This window comes from Schistocerca americana, chromosome 3 (genome assembly GCF_021461395.2).
Source record: "Schistocerca americana isolate TAMUIC-IGC-003095 chromosome 3, iqSchAmer2.1, whole genome shotgun sequence".
Classification (NCBI taxonomy): Eukaryota; Metazoa; Arthropoda; class Insecta; order Orthoptera; family Acrididae; genus Schistocerca; species Schistocerca americana.
In genome coordinates, this window is record NC_060121.1 from 811,911,082 (window position 1) to 811,933,328 (window position 22,247).

Here is a 22,247-nt window from a genome sequence, read left to right on the forward strand (position 1 = left end):
TCTTTTTGAAATCTAGAGTTACTTTATTCTTTAGTGAGCAGTTGTGGATGTCTCTGAGAGCTTCATTAGTTTTTCTATTAACAATATTGAGCTTGTGTCTGTAATCACTACAGCGCTGTCGTCAGCAAATAGTATTTTTTCCCCATGCCTGACACCCTGTGGGAAATCATTTATACATATAAGGAAGAGGACTGGGCCCAGTACACTTCCCTGGGGGACACCTATATTAATATATATTGCATCAGGTAAGTGTTTTACTACTAATCTTTTGCAAATATGTGATATTTCAACTCTTTGCACTCTGTCTTCCAAGTATGATTTAAACCATTGCTTTCCTGTAACCCTTATTCCTTATAGTTCTCATTTCTGTAATAAAATTCGGTGGTCAACTGTGCCAAAAGCCTTTGATAAATCCAACAAAATGCCTGTTGCATTCTCGCCCTTGTCTAATGCATCTAGTACGACTTTGGTAAACTGTGCTATAGCTGTCTGTGTACATTTTGTGGGCCTGAAACCAAATTGTTCACTGCAGAGAAGGTTAAATTTTTCTAGGTAGTTCATTAGTCTATTTTTCATTATGGTTTCTATTATTTTAGAAATACAAGATAACAAGGAAATTGGTCTGTAGTTTTCTACATTTCTTGCACCATTTTATAGTACTGGTATTAATTTGGCTTGTTTCTGGAATTCAGGAAAGCAGCCAGATCTGAAAGATTCATTAATTATTATTGTTAATGGGTTTTTATGCTGTGTCTCCATGTCCTTAGCACACTGACTGGGATCTCGTCTAGCCCTGTGGATATTTTATTCTTCAATAGTGTAGTGCCACCTCTTTCTCTGTTGTTGGAAAGAGTGTGGTGGCTGGTCCTGTTGGCATAGAACATATGTGTCTGGAAATTTCTCTTGCTATTTCTTAGCAATCCCACCAAAGTATTCATTCACAAAGTTTGCTAGTTCCTTTGGGTTGCTGGTTTTTACATCTTTGCTATTAATCTGTGGTTCCAGATTTTTTTGTCCATCGTTTGCTGTCTCCTGTTTAATTATGTTCCAGACTGCTCTACTTTTGTTATCTGCCTTCAGTAATGTTTTGCCATTTGTAAGTTTTTTTGCAGCTAGCAATACTTTTCTATAATGTCTCCTGTAATTTTTATAGAACTCTAAAAAAGCTGGGTCAGTCTGGCTATTTTTGATGGATGTGAGATACCTTAAGGTTTCAGAGAATTTTTTGATACATCTGGTTACCCATTTATTTTTGTTTGTTGCTCCAATTGAATGCAGTGATTTTGGGAATGCTTCCTCAAATTTTAGTTTAAATATTGTCATGAACTATTTAACATTTTGTTTACATTTGATTCGGCATACACTTCCTGTGTTGTGACTGAGATAAGAAACGACAAAGGTTTGATTCTGAGAAGACCCTCTTGCATGCATTCAATTTAGCAGACTTTGCTTTGAATATCTGACAGAGATGATCTTATAGGCCTAGATTTTGAACAAGTAAGTGGCAGTGCTTTCTTTCTATGTCTGTTGCTACATGGTCTATTATTGAGGAGGATTTTTTGGTCTCTCTAGTTGGACAGTTAACGAGTGATGTTATGCCATAGCTGCCGAGAATGTTCAAGTAGGTACTACTAAGATCATCTGATTTCATTGTGTTGATGTTTAAATGCCCACATATGAGAATCTTCATTTTTGGACAAGTTACCTTTTCTAAATCCTGAGTGAGTTTTGAGAAAAAATGTACATATTACTGCTGGGGAGTCTATATATACAAAATATAATTAATTTTCTTGACAAGCTGTTTTCTGTTATTTAAACTGCTGATAGTTCAACATGTTTGTCTTCACTTAATGATATAAGATCTTTTCTAATATTAAATGTTATGCCTTTTTCACATAAATACATGAACCTCCACCTTTCATGGAAATTCTATTATAGGAATAGGCCAGGTCATAAAATGTTAATTCAAAGTAAATAATTTCATTTTCTTTACACCAATGTTCAGTAATACACACAATGGTACTGTCTAGTTTTTGAAATTCTAATTCTAGTTGTTGAACTTTATTCTTTATGGACTGTAAATTTTGGTGAAGTACAGTTAAAAATTTGGTTCTACTTATCATGGTGGTTTCCTCCTTCGTCTTCTATCCTCCCTTTTGCATCCATCAATGCTACTATTGTTTCAGTTTTCAGTCTGTTTCTATGAGCTATTTTCAAGTCTTTAGGGTACTAAACATTCGTTCCACTGAGTCTTTGGATAAGGGAAGAAAAAGAAGAAGAAAGATGACTTTATGTTAATTTGGGAAAAGAGTTCTCGCTGCAGATTTCATATCAAAAACTTTCCTTCAGTAGACAATGACAGTTTAGATACATCTAATCCAAGTTTCTCGTGCTCCATCGTAGCACAATTTTTCCATTTAGGATCCAGTTGGTGATGGCCGATTAATTTTTGAAGAACAGAAAAGGGTTTAACAGTGTAGGATTGAGCTTCGTTAGGTTCCGCTATGGAAATTATCTAAAAAGCGAGATCTGAGAAGTCAAATCGTCTTTTAATCTGTGATACAACATTGACATAGGAATACAAGAAACTTTTATAAAAACCATTTATGTCCTGTTGCTGTACTTCAGCGTTGCCTTTGAGTCCATCAAATGGTTCCTGTGTAGCGATACTCAAGTATGTCTTATCTAATCCAACAAAGTGCCTTTGATTTGTATGATCTAACAGCAAAACTGAAAATTAAAAAGATTTGAACACTGATCTTTCAGAATTATTTTTTTCTGCTTCTGACTTCTGTTTGTTAATGAAAAGGAATTCATTTTGAAAAAGGTTTTAAAATCTGTAAGAATGCTAAAACTTATGAGTTGAATTCGAAGTAGATCAAAGTAGATGTGTTATCCATAGTTGAAAGCATATCATCTGTAGTTGATGATGGATCTCCCATGACAACATTTATCAGGTAGGTATTAAGTATGTTATACTGTTCCAGTACTGTATTCACACATGATCTGACACACAACCATGGAGTTGCACAATGATATAGAATACTATGTTCAGCAAGAAGTTGTTGAAATTGTTTAAATGGCTCTCTCCTGTCAAGACTTCTACTGAAATGAGAACCTAAATCTCAACAAATACTCAATGCATCTGGGATGTTTTAAGCATGTTTCTGAAGCACAAAGATCAATCATATGACATAAGCATTTAATACATGCTATATATGGGAAGTCTCTTTTTAGGCCCAAACAAACTGAATGATGCTCTACAACCATAACATCTGCTGTGTTCAAGCTAACACCATCGAGATTATCAAGACTAATGGTCTCTGGTTTAAAAAAATATATTATTATGTTGTATAAGGTGTCAACAGTACCTGATGAAACTTCAAACATAGGGATCAAAGAAAGTAATTTCATTCTGGCCTCAATCCATATCAAAACACATGACTGTTAGCACACATCATTAGGAACAGTTAGATCAGTAGTTGCATCCATGATCAGTGAAAAAAAAAAAACATACCTGGATCTCTCAGATTATCACACAAGGACTCCAAAATGACTTTTCTTACATATAATTAAAATTTCTCGTGCCTTAAAGCAATATTCTGGATGATTGTTGAAACAAAAAAGACATTCTTACAAAGAGGAATAAATGTACCCAATGTGCTGAATGGTAAATTATTGGCAGTGGCAACTGCTGTTAATTTAATTTCTGCTCATTTTATGTCACCAGCATTGCTATTTAGCATTGAAGATATACTAGAAACAGATGCACAGCTTTCATTTGATTTATATGTTTGGAAGAATGTGTGTACCTGAAAATTTCAGATTTATGCGCTGTTAAAATGGTATCACATCCCTCCATTTGTTGCTCTTCTCTAACCTGCCAAACCAGGAGTCACAAAATCTATTTATTTTGGATTTCTTTGATTTCCGATTCCAAGATCATGGTGTTGAGTTACAGGTGCCATTACTGTCCTTTTCAATAAGTTTCCTTCGTTTCAGGTAAATCAGGTGAGACAGGAAATTCAAGAGCAGCATGCAGATTGTCTATAGATGTTGCACTATCACATGTTTAACACAGCCACTTATCCACATTAGAGAAGTAAAAGCACTATAGCTTAATAATTGTACTATTAGTGGCCACAAATATAACTTGCACCAGTAAATTCACATCTAGTTGTCTGGTAAAACTGAGAGATATTGCTGTCACAAGAACAACAAGCCGACTAGTAGGCTTATGAGTTACGACACATACCAGTTGAAACAAACATCAGAAGCAAGAGCAGAAAAACTGGGTAATTTCTAGGCTCATTGCATAATATAATTGTGACACAATTGTGATATTTTCATACTGCACATGTACTTACATTTTAAGAAGGCAAAGGACGATTTGAATGTAAACAAAAATATTTGGTGTCAAAATTATCTAAATACCTGGAAAATACCCGCCATTTCATATTATCATCTAAATTAATCACCGACTAAGGTTTTACCCGAAAATCGGGTAATTACCCTCCAACACTGATGATCAGTGCACTCAATATGAACTCATTGTCTATGACACCCCAGCACGTACCAACATAGGAAATTCTAAATGCCAGCCTCTCAAAGAGGCTACATGCACTTTGTTTACATGCAACACATCTTCTGAAAGACGAAAACCGAATTTTGGAAACTGTTTTTCGCTGTCGTGTTTACATGTTAAGGTCTGAAGCGAATTTGCTAGCCCAGTTAAATATGGCGCCTTGAAAACAGCTGTAACATTTTCTGATTTAGTCAGAACAATTGCTATTTCTCTTCAATTAGACGAGCTGTAAACAGCTTCAGTTTAATATTTCCACTTATCCTTCACTATACAAAAAGCCACTTCGCCCAAATTATCCGAAAATTTTTAAAATCATGACAGCCCAAACACTTTTCAAAACTGGTTGCATTTACATGGGAGTGAAAATCCATTGTGCAGTTGGAAAATGGGCAACTAGAAGTGGATTTCCGTAACCGATTTTGAAGTGTTTACATGAGCAACCAAACGCGGTATTGGGAAATCGGTTTACGAAATCCGGTTTTGTGAGCCCCATGTAAATGGGGTGATAGTGTGCAAAGAGTCTTCTCCCCCAAGAACACCAGTTCATTCAGCAATTGTGTAATAAAACTGCACTAAACTAAAACATGATGCCAATCACTTGAGTGGTGTCATTGAAGCTGCACGAGGAAACATGAAGACTTATGTGGCGTCAGCGGATTGACACAGCTTTTGGCCATGACACTGAAAGTGAAGCATGGTTAACACATATAACGTGACGCAGCAGCTAGTGGCATGCATCACACTTGCATATATGAACACCACAGTCTCACGGAGCCAGTTATTCCCGCCAGTCCTTCTACCGAATGTTTAGTATTAATAATGCAGCACCACATATCATTAATGTTTCTTTGATACCAGACATAACGCTGCCGCAGACGATATGAACACAATAATACAAGGAGCACTGCAGACGGCGTGAACACAACGAGAAATGTTTGCTGCCAGTGTGGACGGAATCAGAGACCAGAAACAAATTCGGAAACATTTGCTAAACATCGCAGAAAACAATGTTTCCAACAGAAACATGTTTCCTGTGCCAATGTGTACCCGGCTTAATGCAACAGTCATGATACTCTGTTCGTCTTTGTTATCCATTGCGCCAGCAGCGCACCAAACAGCCAGCATGTGACACTTGTGAGTACAGTACCGAATGAGTGCGAATATTATCATTTGTATTGATTTGTAATATAATTTTTAAATATGGCGCGCATGAAGTGACATAAAAATCGACAATAATTAAAATAATGGCACCACATTTGTCGTTCTATAGTTTCCTATGGACCCTAGGAGGTATGAAATGGTAGACTATAGGAGAGTTCATTTACTATTCTCTTATAATGTACAGATATTTACTGAATAAAGTCATTTTCCTTCATTAACAAAAAATTGCGAGTGCACACCAGAAGATTGACCTTTTGCAGAAAGAAGTCATACGTCTACACAAAACGCGAATTTTTTTTCGCTACACTTCCAACCAAATCACTGAATGTGGAAGGCAGGAAATAAGTACGAAATGAAATACGTAAATTATTTAACATACGAAGTACAGTAAAGGACCACACCTTTAGCTAAACGGAAAATGGCACAGACATAATATAATGCCAAGAAGTAATAAAGCTGTTTCTCAACAAAGAAGAAACCAATTCCACAACTGTTATTACATCTGATTCACAATCGACAAGAATCTTCAACATATTCGCCTATGATGCAAAAGTAATCACATTTACAAAAATATTTATGTATCAGAAAGTAAAGTGAAGTGAAAAAATAGGTGAATCATCAGGCTACATAAAAATTTTTGTATATTGAGCAAAGTGCCTGTCATAATAAGAACAGGCAACAGTAGAAATATGCACTTCTAATGCATGAAATATGTAGTGACATTCTCTTACTGTCAGCAGAGTAAGCCGCGATTAAAGACATATTCGAAACTATTTCTTTGTGGATATGTTGCAGCTTATGTCATATTATCTGTGAAATTCGGCTGGTTTTTCATTATTTCACGATAATTCATGTCCCTTGGTAATTTACTAATGTATGGAGAGCAAAAATGTAGCAGTTATTTCTTTAATTACGTAGAAAAATACGAAAAACATACATTTTCCTTACGACACATTTCTCTGTCTGCTTTCACACCGCCTGGAGCGTTAGTGTCACTCCAACTGTCAGACGTTAACAACTTTCACGCCAGAGAGCGTCGCGACCTGTAGGCCTATGCATTAAGGTGTATTCACACTTGCCGGAACGTCACCGTCACGTTTTTGAACGTCGGCAGTCAGAGGAATTCCTGAGCATTCACACTACATGGCACGTCAGCGTCGAAAGAACGCTGTGACATTGCAGCTGATTCATAAAATACTCAGCAGAAGCTCTATTTCGTTTTTCATGGTAGATCGTCATAAAATGCCGAAATGTAGTTTATAGCAGTTCGCAATGATTGCTGTTGCACTTGATGATGAGGAACAGAGAGCAAGAAGAGTCCGGGTTAGAAAAATGTTGAAAAATTGCAACTGTGAAGGAGAGTTCTACACACTTCAGAAGGAGCTGGAAGGGGATGAGTCCTTGTTCTACAAATACTTAAGAATGTCTAAACAAAAGTATTTTACCTGTTAAGGAAGATACAAATAAAAATTACGAATAGAAATTCAAGACTTAGGCGTCCAATATCATCTTGACAGAAGCTGTCGGTTTGCCTACAGTATTTTACATGGAATTGTATTTTACAGTGGAAATGAACTATGTCTACATATATTTCTGTTACCATGCACTGGGGCTACCGATATTGCTCCGGCTAATGTTCGGCATCATACAGTTGCTGATGAGCCCCGGCTTGCTGAGCAGCCCGTGTGGCCACGCCAACTCTGAACTTAGAATATTTTCAGGGCACCACAACTCGCCCGTTACTTCACATGGTTTTCGTTGAAACAGTCGACGCATATTTTAACATGTCCTGGGCAGTCATTGCAGAAGGTTGTCACTTTTTTGGTTACCTTGTCTGCTGCATTTTTGCTTTTCTGAGCGAAAATCCTTTTGCAGAACAATGTGCGATGTTGGCAAAATTTTCTTACTGGTCCCTCAATTTTCCTAAAGTATGGGCCCTATTTCTTGATGAAAGAGTGTCACAGGCAGCATATCCACATAAATCCAAGGCAATGGACTCTCTGAAAATTCGAAAAAAACATTCTTTTCTCCAAAGTGCCCATTTTACAATGCGGAATCCAATGCTTTTATTATGGATGTGCCTAGTAGAAGTTCCATTGCAACTTTTCTCCACCATTTCACCACGATTGACATCATAGACTTCTCCTTTTATCAGTCCAGTTAAAAATTTTGACTCTAATGTCGTACTCTTCTCACACATGTCGCCCTCTTTAATATTCTTCTCCTCAATATCCTTGGGAACCTCTGCACTATTTGCACTAATTGTTCCACAGAGAAGCATCTTTTTATGTAATAACTTATGCACTAGAGAAATCCTTGTATAGCAATTGTCAGCATAAAGAATACCAGCCTTTTGAAAAAGAGGCTCACGTATTTTCATAGCAATAGCCTCAGTGTGACATGCACTTTGCAATTATTCATCTTTCACCTGATAAACAAGAAAGACAAAAGTGTAACCTTCCTCTGTACTGATTGTGTATACTCGTGAAATCTTCTCGGGTGATCAGCCGAGTAAAGGCGTCGTCTTCTCGCAACGTTTCGAAGGGTTTCGTACCCATCATCTTCAAGCGAAGATGATGGGTACTTCGCTTGAAGATGATGGGTACGAAACCCTTCGAAACGTTGCGAGAAGACGACGCCTTTACTCGGCTGATCACCCGAGAAGATTTCACGAATGGAATACGCCGAGAAAGTCTCAAATCACATTTGATTGTGTATAGTTTTACACCATACATGTGAGGATACACTACCAAAAAGTCGACCTTCTGTTCCAAAGAATCGTTGATTCATAACTACCAAATTTCTTCCTGGCGTTTGAGCGTTTTGAAAGTTACTCTGCAGATGTTCAACTAACAACTTTACTTTGCAAGTCCTGCGTTTTATGTTTCTAGGAGCATCGCTATCAATAAAAATCCAGCAAGATAATTACGCCAGAAATCGATCAATAGGGAAAGTGGTTTTTATAATTTTATTTATTTTATGACTTATTACACCAAAAAATTGTACTATACGACATAGCCAAAGTAAGCAGTTGTGATAGCATTCATATCAGCAGTAAGAGTAATTACATGTAGCGCATAAATTGCCACACTGAGTCTTTTTAAGCTCTAGGATACACCTGGACCAATTTAACTAGCTATCGTTTAAAATGCTCTGGTACTTCGAAGATTCACATAATAATATATTTTAGTTATCACAGTCCATGTGAATTACTTCATTTTCTTGTCAAGATGCATGAAGTTGCATACAGTGAGTTTTTCAATATTTAGTGTTAATCAATTTCACTTAAAACAGTGTAAGAGGTTTACAAGTACACCAGTACATTTATTTTCTAGTTACTCAGCATTTAGCTTTCAAGCAGAATAGTAGTGTTATCAGCAAAAAGAGTAAATTTGCTCACTGTGTTTGTACAAAGTGGGAGATTGTTGATGAAGATAAGAAACAGGAAAGGTCCAAACTGGATACTTGTGACATTTTAATGTGCTGCAGTCAGATGGAACAGGACATCCAACAGTACCATTAAGTATCACCTTCTGCTTTGTACAGGGTAGATATGATTTAATCCACCTATCATTGCTAACGTTAAAACCATAAAAAGAGGACTTCCTTAGGAGAATATTACAGTCTACACAGTCAGAAGCCTTTGACAAGTCACAGGAAATTCCTATGTAAATATCTCAGCAATTGCTTCCAAAAGTTACTGGGTGACAGACACACACCTATCTACAATTCTTGAACCCCTGTAGATACAGAGTTTCTTTTGAATAGCAGGCCCTGTTGCGCTAGAGATAGCTGTGTCCCTAATTTCCCTTTTTGGAAACTGTGTTGTACCAAAATCTGAATATTCTATCTCTCTAGGAATTTAATAATGGTGTCACTCATTTCCAAAAGTCGTTAAATCAACCTTTTTATACGTAGAAGGAGCGTATTTTGAGCTGCACCATTTAGAACATAACACAAGGTCCAGTAGCTGCTATTTCTGTTATAGAAGTAACTCTGAAGTTTATCTGTATTTCCAGACTCCGTTATATCCACGATGGCTGCAGTTCAAGTAGACACTGAGTCCAGATAGCAACACGGGACCTAAAACTGATTTATTCAGTGCATATTTAATGCTCTGTAAAAGAACCATTTCCAAAACCCATTATTTCAGTATACTTGTCAAATAGTAATTAGAACACATTTTAAACTTTGTATTAATTCTCTTGTGAGGTAAATGCGACTTTATTTTGTTTGGATTTCTGTATTTTATATTTTTCATAATAGTATACCTGTCATGTTGGATTCTGGTGCAAATACACATTATTGGGTAACAGCTGGTTGTTTAGGTGAACGTAACAGATTGTAAGCTTAATTTTAAAGCAATAAGCTACATAAAATAATGTATACAGGAGGTACAGCAGTATCCAATAATGTTAATACACCAGCTCATATAGGGAAATCGCAGAAAAAGTGGCAAATGAAGAAAAATTGGTCAAAAAATTTTGAAAAGTAAATGAGACAAGCTGTTGTCTATTTTATTTTATTATATACTTCTGCTTTTTTTCAAGTAACGTTTTTATGGTCAAGGAAATGTGTATAGTGTCTAATGTTTATTGCATTTATCTTACCAGATATTCCAGCAAGGGATTTCCAGCGATGCCCTTGTGGAAGCATAATGGTCGACCATACGAAAGTGATCAACTTTCTGAAGAAGGATGAATCAGAAGGTCTATGTTACACCTGACAGACAGACCCAGGATGATTTCAGTCTTAAGTACACAATCGTAGAGAGAGCCACCAGAAAAGATATTCATTAAATAGAAAGGTAGAGCACTGTTACTATTCCAGGGGAACAAAGCTATACCACCAGTATAGGATATGATAAAAGTATCTGCAAGAAGGTTATATCCTGGATGGGAGCAAAACCAGCAGAGATACATAGAGCTGTTACGGTAAAATCAGAAAAAAATCAAAGTTGTACCAGTCCTTTTACAGAACCACTATGGACCAGGTTGGATGGACATTAATAAACTTTTATTCTACAAGAAAGTCTTCAAACAGAAGTCTGGAAGTGAGCTGGGTGATGAATTTGATGTCAGAGAGCTACCTGGCGAGGCTGAAGACCAGATCAGTATTTGATGTAAGAAGGTAGTGATCTCATTACATGTGCCTTTTCAGAGTACTTAAATAAAACCTTAATCTATCGAAATATAATGAAAACCGAAAATCGATTTTTTTCGTCCTGAATCACAGTGTGGTCCCCTTAGTGTAAAGTAGATAGCAGTAATTCAAAAGAATTAATTAGTAGGTACGTATTACATTATACTTTCTAGTAGTCACTAATAATTTTGTAATAGGAATAAATATTATGAAATTTCTATATTATTTTTCATTTTATACCCCTCACCTTATTTATATATTTATTTATTTATTTCCGGAAACTGTTATGTCCAGATTACAGTCCCAAAAGGCCTTACGTTCAAAGTAAAATATTTATTTTAGGCAAAAATATAGTGATGTGAATTGTGGGAAATATAACTATAAATCCAGAATATAAAAGGAAACTAAAAATAAATAAAGAATGAAAATAAAAACTGAACAATAACAGAGTGAGTTTTTTCTCATTTCTGAATCTTTTTGTTACATGGAGGTAATGGAGTCTGTAAATGGTTGACTCAATTAATCCACTGTGGATAAGCTTTTCCAATATTTCTGAGAAACTAGATATTGACACTACTGGTCTGTAGCCATCTGAATCATCTTTGATACCTCCTGTATATTATAACTACTTTGATTGTCTAAAATTTTCTGGAAATACTGCTTCTCAGAATGAGCAATTTGCTATATCCATCAGTGGGCCAGGTTTTTCCTCATTCACATGAAATATTAGATGATTCGATATATCATCTCCAGCAGGCATAATGGGATTTAGTCCCTAAAGAGTTTTTATGCATTCCAGTTTTGTCACTGATCCCAGAAACATTCAGTAGGATAGTTGCTCAAGTGTTCTGGGTTGTATTGGTCTGTGTTGATGTCTTTCATAAACTATGAAACTGTTTTAGGAGTATATGAGGAATGTTTGCTGCTGTGTCTATGGTGTCCTCAGTTTTAATAGTCTTAACATAATTACCTTATTTTCATTATGTTTACTATATCTTGCAGTTTTAATTATGTACCATGGCACCTTATGTTTATGTTGGGAATTTGTTGTGGCTCTGTTCATTGAACTGGCTTTTGCTTCCAGTATTAATTGCCTGTAGGCCTACTTCTTCTGAAAAAGTGTAAATGTGTCAAAATTCCCATTCTTTCTGAGGCCCTTTAATCTACTCAAGTGTTCGATTACTTCTTTGGTTATCCATTGCCAATGGTGACCATGCTTTTTCTGATAAGTCATTTTGGGGAAGACTGCATGGAAATGTCAAGTGCAACATGAGATTACCCAGGACAAATTGTTCCACTATTTTCTTCTTAGGACAATGAAAGATGCATTTTAGGTAGTTTGTAGGTACCGAACAAGTAACTATGTGTGCTTTATGTTGATATGTGCAGAAATTATGAAGGATATGCAGTCACTGGGGGTCGGCAAAGCACGACGACGATTGAGCATCTCCACGTGATGTGAGTGTTTTAAATCTGATATATATCTTGACTTGATATCCTCTTTAAGGTAATATGATAAAATTCACTCAATATACGTTGCTCGAGCTAATGTGAGATCTGTTCAACCAACTGTGTAGAGATTTTCTTTGTGCAACAAAATACAGAAGTGTTCCATCGAAAGTGGTTACATCATTTCATAGTGAGTTGATGTAGGTGTGAGATCTCTTATAGCCCTCAATCCTTTTCAGATGGCGAAGAAGTTCTCACAGCATAATTTGTGGACCTGTGTAGCAGGTTCACTGCTTCAAGAAAATACAAGGTGACCATCAAGACAGAATAAGGTAGCTTTTATTAGAAACAGAATCTTAGTGACAGTTCCATCAAGATGTAAGAACTTAGTTACAATCTATAATAAGCGAATCCGACATTGTACCACTTCAAATGGTGCATTAGTAGTTACTATCACAAGAGCTCTGGGACAAGTACCTAAAGTGAAACACTACCACTTTCTCATTCTTCCCCCCATCTCGTTTCCTGAATCCAAAAACATCTGCTCTCATATACAGCCTCTTTACATTTAGATGATCTCACTATTTACAACTTCAGGGTTTTGCTCTGTGTCATTTTTGAGTTTCCCATTTTTTTGTGTATTAGTTGGTTCTTGTGTGGACAATTAGATCAACACAGGGTAGTTTACAACTGACTGCGTGGCACAGTTATGCATTTCACTATAAATAACCTTTCGTGCTGCACATTGTGCCTGACCTTGCTGTAAAGTTGACAGAGAGATCATGGGATCTGTGCAGATTGGCAGTGGAGTGGGAGGTGGGAATGTAACGTGAGTATGTGGCATGGTAGTATGATTTCTATGTTTATGTCTCTCTTTCTCTCTCCCTCTGCGTGCGTGTGTGTGTGTGTGTTTTAATTTTCAGTTTATTATTAGTAATTATACTTCTGATTATTTTGGCCTATTATACTGTTCCTGGTTGTTTTTGTTTCCAGTTTGGTATCTGTTATATCTGCGAATTCTTCTTTGGAAACTGTTCCCATTCTGTGTATAGTTATTTTTATTGCAATGACAGTGGAATTTTGGATCCCAATAGTTTCCATGTACCATTTCGTGGCATGTGAAAAATTGCTTCTTGAGCACTGTGAATATGCACATGTTCCCACCAATGTATGTGTGCATCATGCTGAATACTTCCATGGTGATCATCCTCCAACAAATCCATACTGTCCAATCTTTATATTAGACTGATTCTCATAACAGATGCTCTCTTGGCTTTCAGTATGTGGAGGATGTCAACTGATCCTATTTCCTCTTACAAATACTTTGCGTTGTTGAAATTGTTTTCGAAACTCTCCTTGTATCAGTCATATAAGACTCCAGACTGAAGACCTCTTTCCAGCTCCCATATTTTTACAGGACTGTTCTTTCAAAGATATACATTTCTGGTGTCTCTAAGGCACAGAGTGCAGAGTCGATTTGTGTATGACCACACATGAGTCTAATTTTCTGCATCTCTGACCAGGCTTGTAACAAAATACCTCGAAGTGAAGGAATAAAAGGTACAGGATGTACTTCTTTCTTATCCAAATCAAAAATGTTAAAATATCTGTCTTATAATTTTGTCTTCTAGCACATATGCTGCTAAAATATACACTGCTTCTCTAGTGTGGTGTAGCATTGTCAGTACTAATATTGTTACCAAACTTTTGCCTGGTGCAGCACTCAGACAGGTTGATAGTTGAAATATTATTGTATAGGGGCCAGTCACTGGTTGAAATGATACTATACCTATGTCAAAACAGAATTCAGGGGCTTGAACTAAGTTGAGCATTCTGTCTACTCATATAAGTACTTGCTTCTGAAGCTTCACAAGTTTCTTGCATACGTTTTCTACATTGGGACTGATTTTCAATACTGATTTTTAATATTTCTTATTTCTCCTGAAATTCGAATATGGTTCTCTTCCTTACTAGAACTGAATTCCTCCAACTTTTTTTATTAATATTCGTATCATGGGTTTGTCAGATTCAGCTATGTATTTTTTTAAAATATTAATAGCAGCCTTTACCTAAGCTTGATCCTGGATTCACTCCTAATCCAAAGTATTTATATTTAGCAACTGCTTGATCTGTGTGCCTTCTTCCTTTGCAAAAGTCGAGAATTGTACCATTCTCATTCTAGGTCTGTAAGTCTGTAAAGGTCTGTGTATGTGAATAACTTTATTTTTGGTGTGCTCTAATTGTATCCAGTATCTTTAAAAGAGATCTACAGACAAATAAAACTACTATTAATACTATATGATGACTTTATTGCTACACCACTGACTGACTTGCTCCAGACTTTCCATGGGCTGTCGTAAGTTCCCAAATTTTGTGGTAACTGCAGATAATTTCTCAAGTTATTCTGGTTTTTCAGCAAGTTCTGCTAACGAGTCCACTTTCAAAGTGAGTAAATCTTTCTTTTCATATATCTCACCAAAGGAATCAACGTTCTCTGTTTGTTAATTTATAGAATTTCTGTGTCATTTTGTCCAGTTTTTCAATTATTTTTTGGATTGCTCCACCATTGTATCTAACTTTTGTAACATTGCCATCTGTAATTGAATCAAACATTCATAAATTTAGTAAGTTATTAAGAAAGGAAATAGATTTTCTGTATGAGTCCACATTCATTGTGAATATCTATACAAATAATAAAACTGTAAAACTGTCATATCAATCAATTTAAACACGATAACCTCCAAAAATACAAAACGAATTTTCATTGGGTTTCGACAGGCAACTTGAGCATAGTTTGGTACAATGTATAGTTTTTAATTTATCAAAATCGATCATAGAAAAAAAGATATAGTGTTTTAAAATTTTATCTAAAGCTGTCTTGTCTGTCTGTTCATCTATTTAACCATGCTGATGTCCAAAATTATTAGACGAATTTTCATGGGGTTTTCAAGGTAATTTCAGAATAGCTTGGGGCAAAATATAGGCTTTATATAATCAAAATAGGATAACAAAAAGATATCGTTATTTAAAGGTCTGCTCAGGTTAGTAGTATTTGCGTTTACCTCAGTGACTAAGTAGTATACCAAAGAACTGATATATGGCGCCACTAGTTTCTTAGTACACCAAAGAACCAATAGATAGCATTGTTACTTCTTTTACCATAGTGACAGAAGTATTTTCTGAGGTTTATGTCAGTAACAGAATCAAGCATGCAGTCTTATATTTATGAATGCAAACTAACATTGGCAAGGATATACCAATTTACTGATTTCGCTTTGTGCAACCAGGACTTAACTTTGCTTCTTTGCTTCTTTTGATAGGTTTTATTTATATTTGAATTCTTGCAGAGAGAATAGGAATGTATTGACAAAGTGATCCTATAAGGCTTCCTTTTTTACCGTTTGAGGTATGGAACTCTAAAAAGCGATGGTATGCAAAGGACCTTCTTTAACTGCTATTGTGAAGCATAGGTGTATAGCTAGGTTTGTAAATAAAACTGTCTAGATAGCTTATTAAAATTTCTTTATTTATTACGCCGATTTAGATACTGCCAATACCACATATGAAAAGCAATGAACCTACAAAACAATGTCCTGTGGCAATATTGAAATCTATGCCTAACTGGGCATCTTGGGTTTAAGCTTTTTGATATCTGATGATGGTAGCAGCAATTATCATTTTGATTTCGTAATTGTTTAGAATACAGCTAAAATTTCGTTAATTTTCTTAAGTGATAAGGTTTGTTTGTGTTTCCTCCATTTTTTGTTAACAGTTAGTCAATCACTACTGTTCACTGGTAAAAATAATTGTCTCATCAGACTGTGTAAAAACTATTGAATATTTCATTGATCTAGGCATAATTAAGCTTAGTTCAATTGCTGGCTCCATCAACAAGTTGCTGTCACCCATCATTACTGAAACTGTCTATGTTATGTAATAAAACTTCTACTTTTTGTGTAAGAAATATCCTGATCTATTTCCTGGATTCCAAATTTTGCAGAAATATTTTGTGGACACCAACTGTAATAAGTATAAGAAAATTTTTACTTTTTTTGTCTAATGTTGGGTTGGCTGCTGTATCTGCCATTTTAACATCTAAGTTGCATGTGTCTAGATCCGGCGTGGCTGGTGCACAAACACAAACTCTCGTACAAGAAATGAACAAACACATGATTGCTAAGCACAAGATGGGATAGGTAACTGGGAGTCAGTGGCTTCGGGCAAGTTATACATATATGTAAAGCCTTCCCTCGAGAATACAAGAATGTTAAGTCCGTAACCAAGGAAGTAAAAATAGCCTCTCCAAAAAACAATAGCCAGTCTCAGAATAAATATATTCCTAATAAGAATAAAACGTGCCTCTGCTAGCTGACGGAAAGAATGTTTTGACAGTTACGACATAAATACAGACACACATGCAACTCAACACGTCACAAGGAGGACTGCAATCTCAGTTGTCAATCAGCCTTCTTGAGGGAAGTCGAACGCCATCCAGAAGGCACGCTGGAAAATGCATCTGTCATCCTGCCCGTGTCATGCATTCTAGAAGAGGGTATGCTGTAGATAGTGCATGTGCTTGCACAGGCTAAGGACATTGGAACCACGGTGCCGCATTTAGTAGTACTTTCTTGAAAGCATATTCAGGTTTGTCACGGTCGACAGAGACAGTAGAGGGCTTACCATTTACCAATATGTTCAGAGTGTATGGCCCTCACTGTAGACTCTGTATGGACCTGTTTACGGTGGTTGAAGTGAGGGTTTGACACCAACTGTATGAAGCATGATGTGTGTACATATTTCCAAGTAACATACATAGCTGGAAGATGTATCATGTCATGAAGCTCGGCGAAGACGAATCTGTGAAATGTGTTCACTCAACTGACAAAACAAATCGCAGTAGCTGCAGTCAAAAACTGGAAGGATTGCATGTCTATGGACTATCCTGGACGATGGAGCTCTTCACCATAAACTAGTTAGTCTGGCGAGGATCTGGCTTGTAAGTACTCCTAAGACCTAAGAAAACCATTGATAAAGCTGTGGTCCAGTTTGGTCAATGGTTCTTGTAGCTTGGTGAAGCATGGCAGATTTCGATGGTAGAAACTACGCATGCCTAGGAAGCGACGATACTCTCTAGAGTATTTGGCAGAGTAATTTCTGAAATGGCTTCCACTTTTTCAAATAAAGGTAGTGAGCTCATAGATGAAATCTGGTGTCCTAGGAAATTACTTTGCAGCTGACCAAATATGCACTCAGCGGTGTTCAGAACCACACCGTTCTGTTCTAATCACTTGAAGACTTCAGATAAATGCTGTTTGTGCTGCTCGGAAGAGGACTAAAAGAAAAGAATGTCACCTAGGTGGTCAAAACGAAAAGGATGACCTTGCAGTACCGAATCGATGAATCTTTTCCAGGATTTTGCAGCATTCCGTCGGCCAAATGTCATGAAAAGACTCTCAGATAAGCCAAATGGTGTGATGATGGCTGTCTATGAGATAACTGCTTCTACCACTGGGATCTTAGTAAACGCCTTAGCACAATCGAGTACCTAAGGCGAATTCTAATCCTGTAGTAAAGGCACTGGGTATTGGTGTGGCACTGTTCTCGTGTTGAGTGCATGATAGTCTTCTCATGTATGTCATGTGTTACACTTTTCCGGCACAAGGTGCAAAGGAGATGACTGTGGGCTACTGGACACACGGATAGTACCCTCCTTCAGCATGGAATCGAATTCTGGCTTCGCAATGGCTAAGTCGTCGGGAGATAGATGTCTAGTTCTATATGCGGTAGAGGAAATGTCAGTTGTTTAATATTGTATACTGTGTTATGATATACCTCTTTAGGCGCCCTCGCAATCGCTTCAAGGCTGGAAATTGCTTCAGTATGCCCTCGTACTCGCCACTGGTTGCTTACACAATCTTGTCTGTGTGCACTACTGCACTACATCAGAGTGCAGCTGTCAGGTCAGTGATGCTGTCGACGGTTCGCGCATTCACTATGTTTGGTAACAGGTGGTAACACGCTAGGAAATTGGCGCCAGCGAAGGCTCTGTTACATCCCCAATTGTGAAGTCCGATATGTAGAAATGACGTATTCACAGATCTAATTCCATTTTCTATGTAACGTAGGTCGGTACCGAAGTGTTGTTCGCAGCAGATAGGCTGATCAAGGTTGGTGGTCGACAGCCATGTAATAGGTTTCGAGGAAATATACATAAAGCCGATCCAGTATTCACTAAACACTACTGGCCTGACTTTCTATCACTTATAAACAGGCGCTGCGATTGTTCTCGCGAGTCAGATGATGGGCCTATGTCCGATTGCTGCTGGCATTTGCGTAGGTGCAAGGCGTAGTGCATTAAAACTCCTGCTCCCTAAATTACGATGATACCAACAGATGGAGTGGTGATCTGCCCCAGAAGTCGTAGAGGTTGCGGAAGAGCGACTTCTTGACTTCTTGCAGCAGGGGTTTCTGTTAATGCTACGATCACACCGAGATATCAATTCATTGATCTGTTTGATGAGCGCATCGACCTTGGCTGCAAGATTGGAACATTCTGCGCTTATTACCGTTTTCGCCGATATGTTGCTACATGACGTTGTCACTGTACTTATTGGAGTGGGCGTCATCGCATCCATTATCTTGTCAGCCAAGTCAGCCACTCTTTCCAAGGGCATCTCGTTTTGCGGCGCTATGACTACGTTTACTTTGGTGGTAGGCGAGCACTCCATAATGCACGTAACAAGTTGTCAGATATGGTGCTGGCGTCGACCTTGCTTCTCAACTGTCTCAGATACAGTGCTGACGTCTGGTCGCCGATATCTTCCTGAGTCAAAACCTGCCTGATGCACTCTTCTTGAGATACAGAGACTCCATGAATCCATTCCGTCTTCAGTTACTCATAGAAGTTTGTTACAGGTGACGCAGTTATCACATCTTCATTCTCTGCAGCGTACCGGTGGTCTAGCTAACTCACTACTATTGCAAAATTTGTAGAATCCATTGTGATCATCGCATAATCGAATCTGGGAACCACTTGCGCAAACCATAGCGCGGAGTTGCGTGACCAGGAAGGCGGTAAACGCACGACAAGTTTGGAATTCGACGGTTCTGTCGCATCAGTTACATCGGTCATTGTACGAAGTTTGGTGTACTAGTAGCTTGAAATCTTCCTGTACTACTGTGCAGGCTCAATCGCGTTGGGGTGACCTACTGTCATGTTGCCTACTGCATCTGGCATCCAACCATCTAAATTGCACATGTTTAGATCTAGCCTTCCTGATGTATGAAATACAAACTTTCATACAAGGAATGAGCAAACACTTTATTACTTGGCACAGAAAAGAAAACTTACTGAGAGTCAGTAGCTCCAGAGAAGTTTTACATATATGTAGAATCTTCCCTCGAGAATACAAGAATATTTAGTCTGTAACCAAGGAAGTAAAAATAATCTCACAGAAAGGAATAGGCTACCAGTCCAAGTATAAGCATATTCCTAATAATAATAAAATAGGGACTCTGGTGGCTGACGCAAAAATCCATTCATTCCATTTCTTATATTTTCTTTCTATGGGGAAAAGTAAGTGAACAAGAACAATGATGCTGAAAGCACTTGTAAGGGAGACATTACCTCTTATGCCACATGCATTCTGTTTCCTGATACTTGAAATATTTTCTATCGAAAATTTTTCAGACTGAAAAATTGTTGGAACTTTTTTAGACCTTCTGACATAGTTGACAGAAATATGTCAAGGCCACACATCACCTGAGTGCATGCTCTGCGTAATCCAAAGACAAGTATCCACTAGTACTCTTTGAACTACTTTAATTATAAGTTAAACTTAGAACTTTAAATTCTCAGTCGGCTTGCTGTATATGATTTTGAGCATCATTTAAAGGCACATCAAATGTTTCTTTAATCAGTTGTATTTCTTACTATAAGACAAAAAATTTGAACATTTTTTTTCTAGCTTTTTCTTTATTTTTAGGTATTTTGAGAAAGCATGAATTACAATATACTTAAATATTGATGTGTATTCTATAAGTATTAAAAGTATAAAGACCAAGGGAAAGCAAATGAGGTGTTGATTGAGAATCTGAAGTTCAATCTTTTACTTGGAATGATGCTGAAATCACTTGTAAGGGAGACATTACCTCTTATGCCACATGCATTCTGTTTCCTGATACTTGAAATATTTTCCATCAAAAATTTTTCAGACTGAAAAATTGTTGGAACTTTTTAGACCTGATGGATTTTTCTTAAGTACCTGATTACTTTCAAGCAGTTGAATCTTTTACAGTATGAATTTCTGGTTTGAAACTTCCTGGCAATTCAAATCTGGTACTCTATTTGTCCATTTCTGACTCTTCATTTTGCTTTGAAAATTCGAACAACAATTTTACCTGAAATCACCAATTAAATTTTTCTTAATTACCTTGATTAATTTGAAGCAAATAACCCTATTTATGCAAAACTAGACCTCATGCTGATCAGTTTGATATCCCATTTGTCCATTTCTGACTCTTCATTTGACTATGAAAATTTAGACAAAGATCCACTGTACAATTTTCTCTCAAACTGCTAATTAATTTTTCATTAATTAATCTCATTAATTTCAGGTAATCAAATATTTTCTTTTTCAAAACCAGATCTCACTCTGGTCAGTTTGATGGCCTGTATGTCCACTTCCCACTCTCTGCTTGGCTTTGAGAATGGAGAAAAATCTATTACATAATTTGTACTGTCTTTGATTTCACTCCACTCAAAAATTTGGCCACATTTGAACTATAGAAAGAAACCATTTTGTCACTGAGAATGAACGAAATTGGAAGCATATATGATTTGCACATATTTGGGGCATATTGTGAACTGCATTGCAGCAATTAATTAACCATGTTACTTGGTGAGGTATATAAATGTAATTGAAATTCTTATTATTTCATTGATCTGATTCTACTGACATTCATTATACATATATATATATTTCAGAAGGGCTATGTGGACATACCAAGTACTATTGTAGTCTGCTATCTGGTGATAAAACCACTTAAGACAATGAATGGGATTCTTTGCGTGTATACTTAGTTACATTTACAAACCTAAATATCTATGAGATTTTCTTGATAGCCCACCTTAATTTTAACTTACAATGTACTCATATACAGCGTGAGTCACTAACTATTGCCACCTATAATAACTCTGAAAGTATGATAGGAGCTGAAAAGTTTGTAGGACAAAAGTTGTATGGGACAACAGGGGCCATCATTATATGATGTTGGTTTTTTGTTGCCAGGTGGGGTTGCGTCAGAGATATGAAGGTCAACTTTGTTTTTTTAAATGGGATGCAATAGATTAGTACTTATTTTCTGATAACAGCTATCGAGATGAATCCAATGATGTGTAACAGTAAGGTCTTTGAAGGTCAATGAAGGTCATAAAGGTGACATGAATGTCAATTTACAAAAGGTGTTCGAAGTGATGACCATTTTTATCTATGTAGTGCTGCAATCTTCTTATCATGGATTGAGTGGTATTCCTTATCAAATCGGTACTTATCGAAGTACGTGCTCTGACAATCCTCTCTCACGTATCTTCAGGTGTAGTTGGAATGTCTTTATAAACAATGTCTTCTATGAATCCACACTAGAAAAAATCCAGAGGCATCTAGTCTGGCGAACGAGCCATCCACAACACATCTCCGCATCCAGTTCAATGATTAGCAAGTCAGTCAATTTTGATTTTAAACAATTCCAAAGTGTTGACTATAAATAGTAACAGACCATCTGAATTCTGTGATAGTTTGACTATTAAACTGAGCTCCTCAGTATGTAATGACCATTTTCTCTCAAGTATGTATCATTAATTGTTACATAAGTTTGATTTCATATAGTTCAGAGAGTATCAAAAAAACTT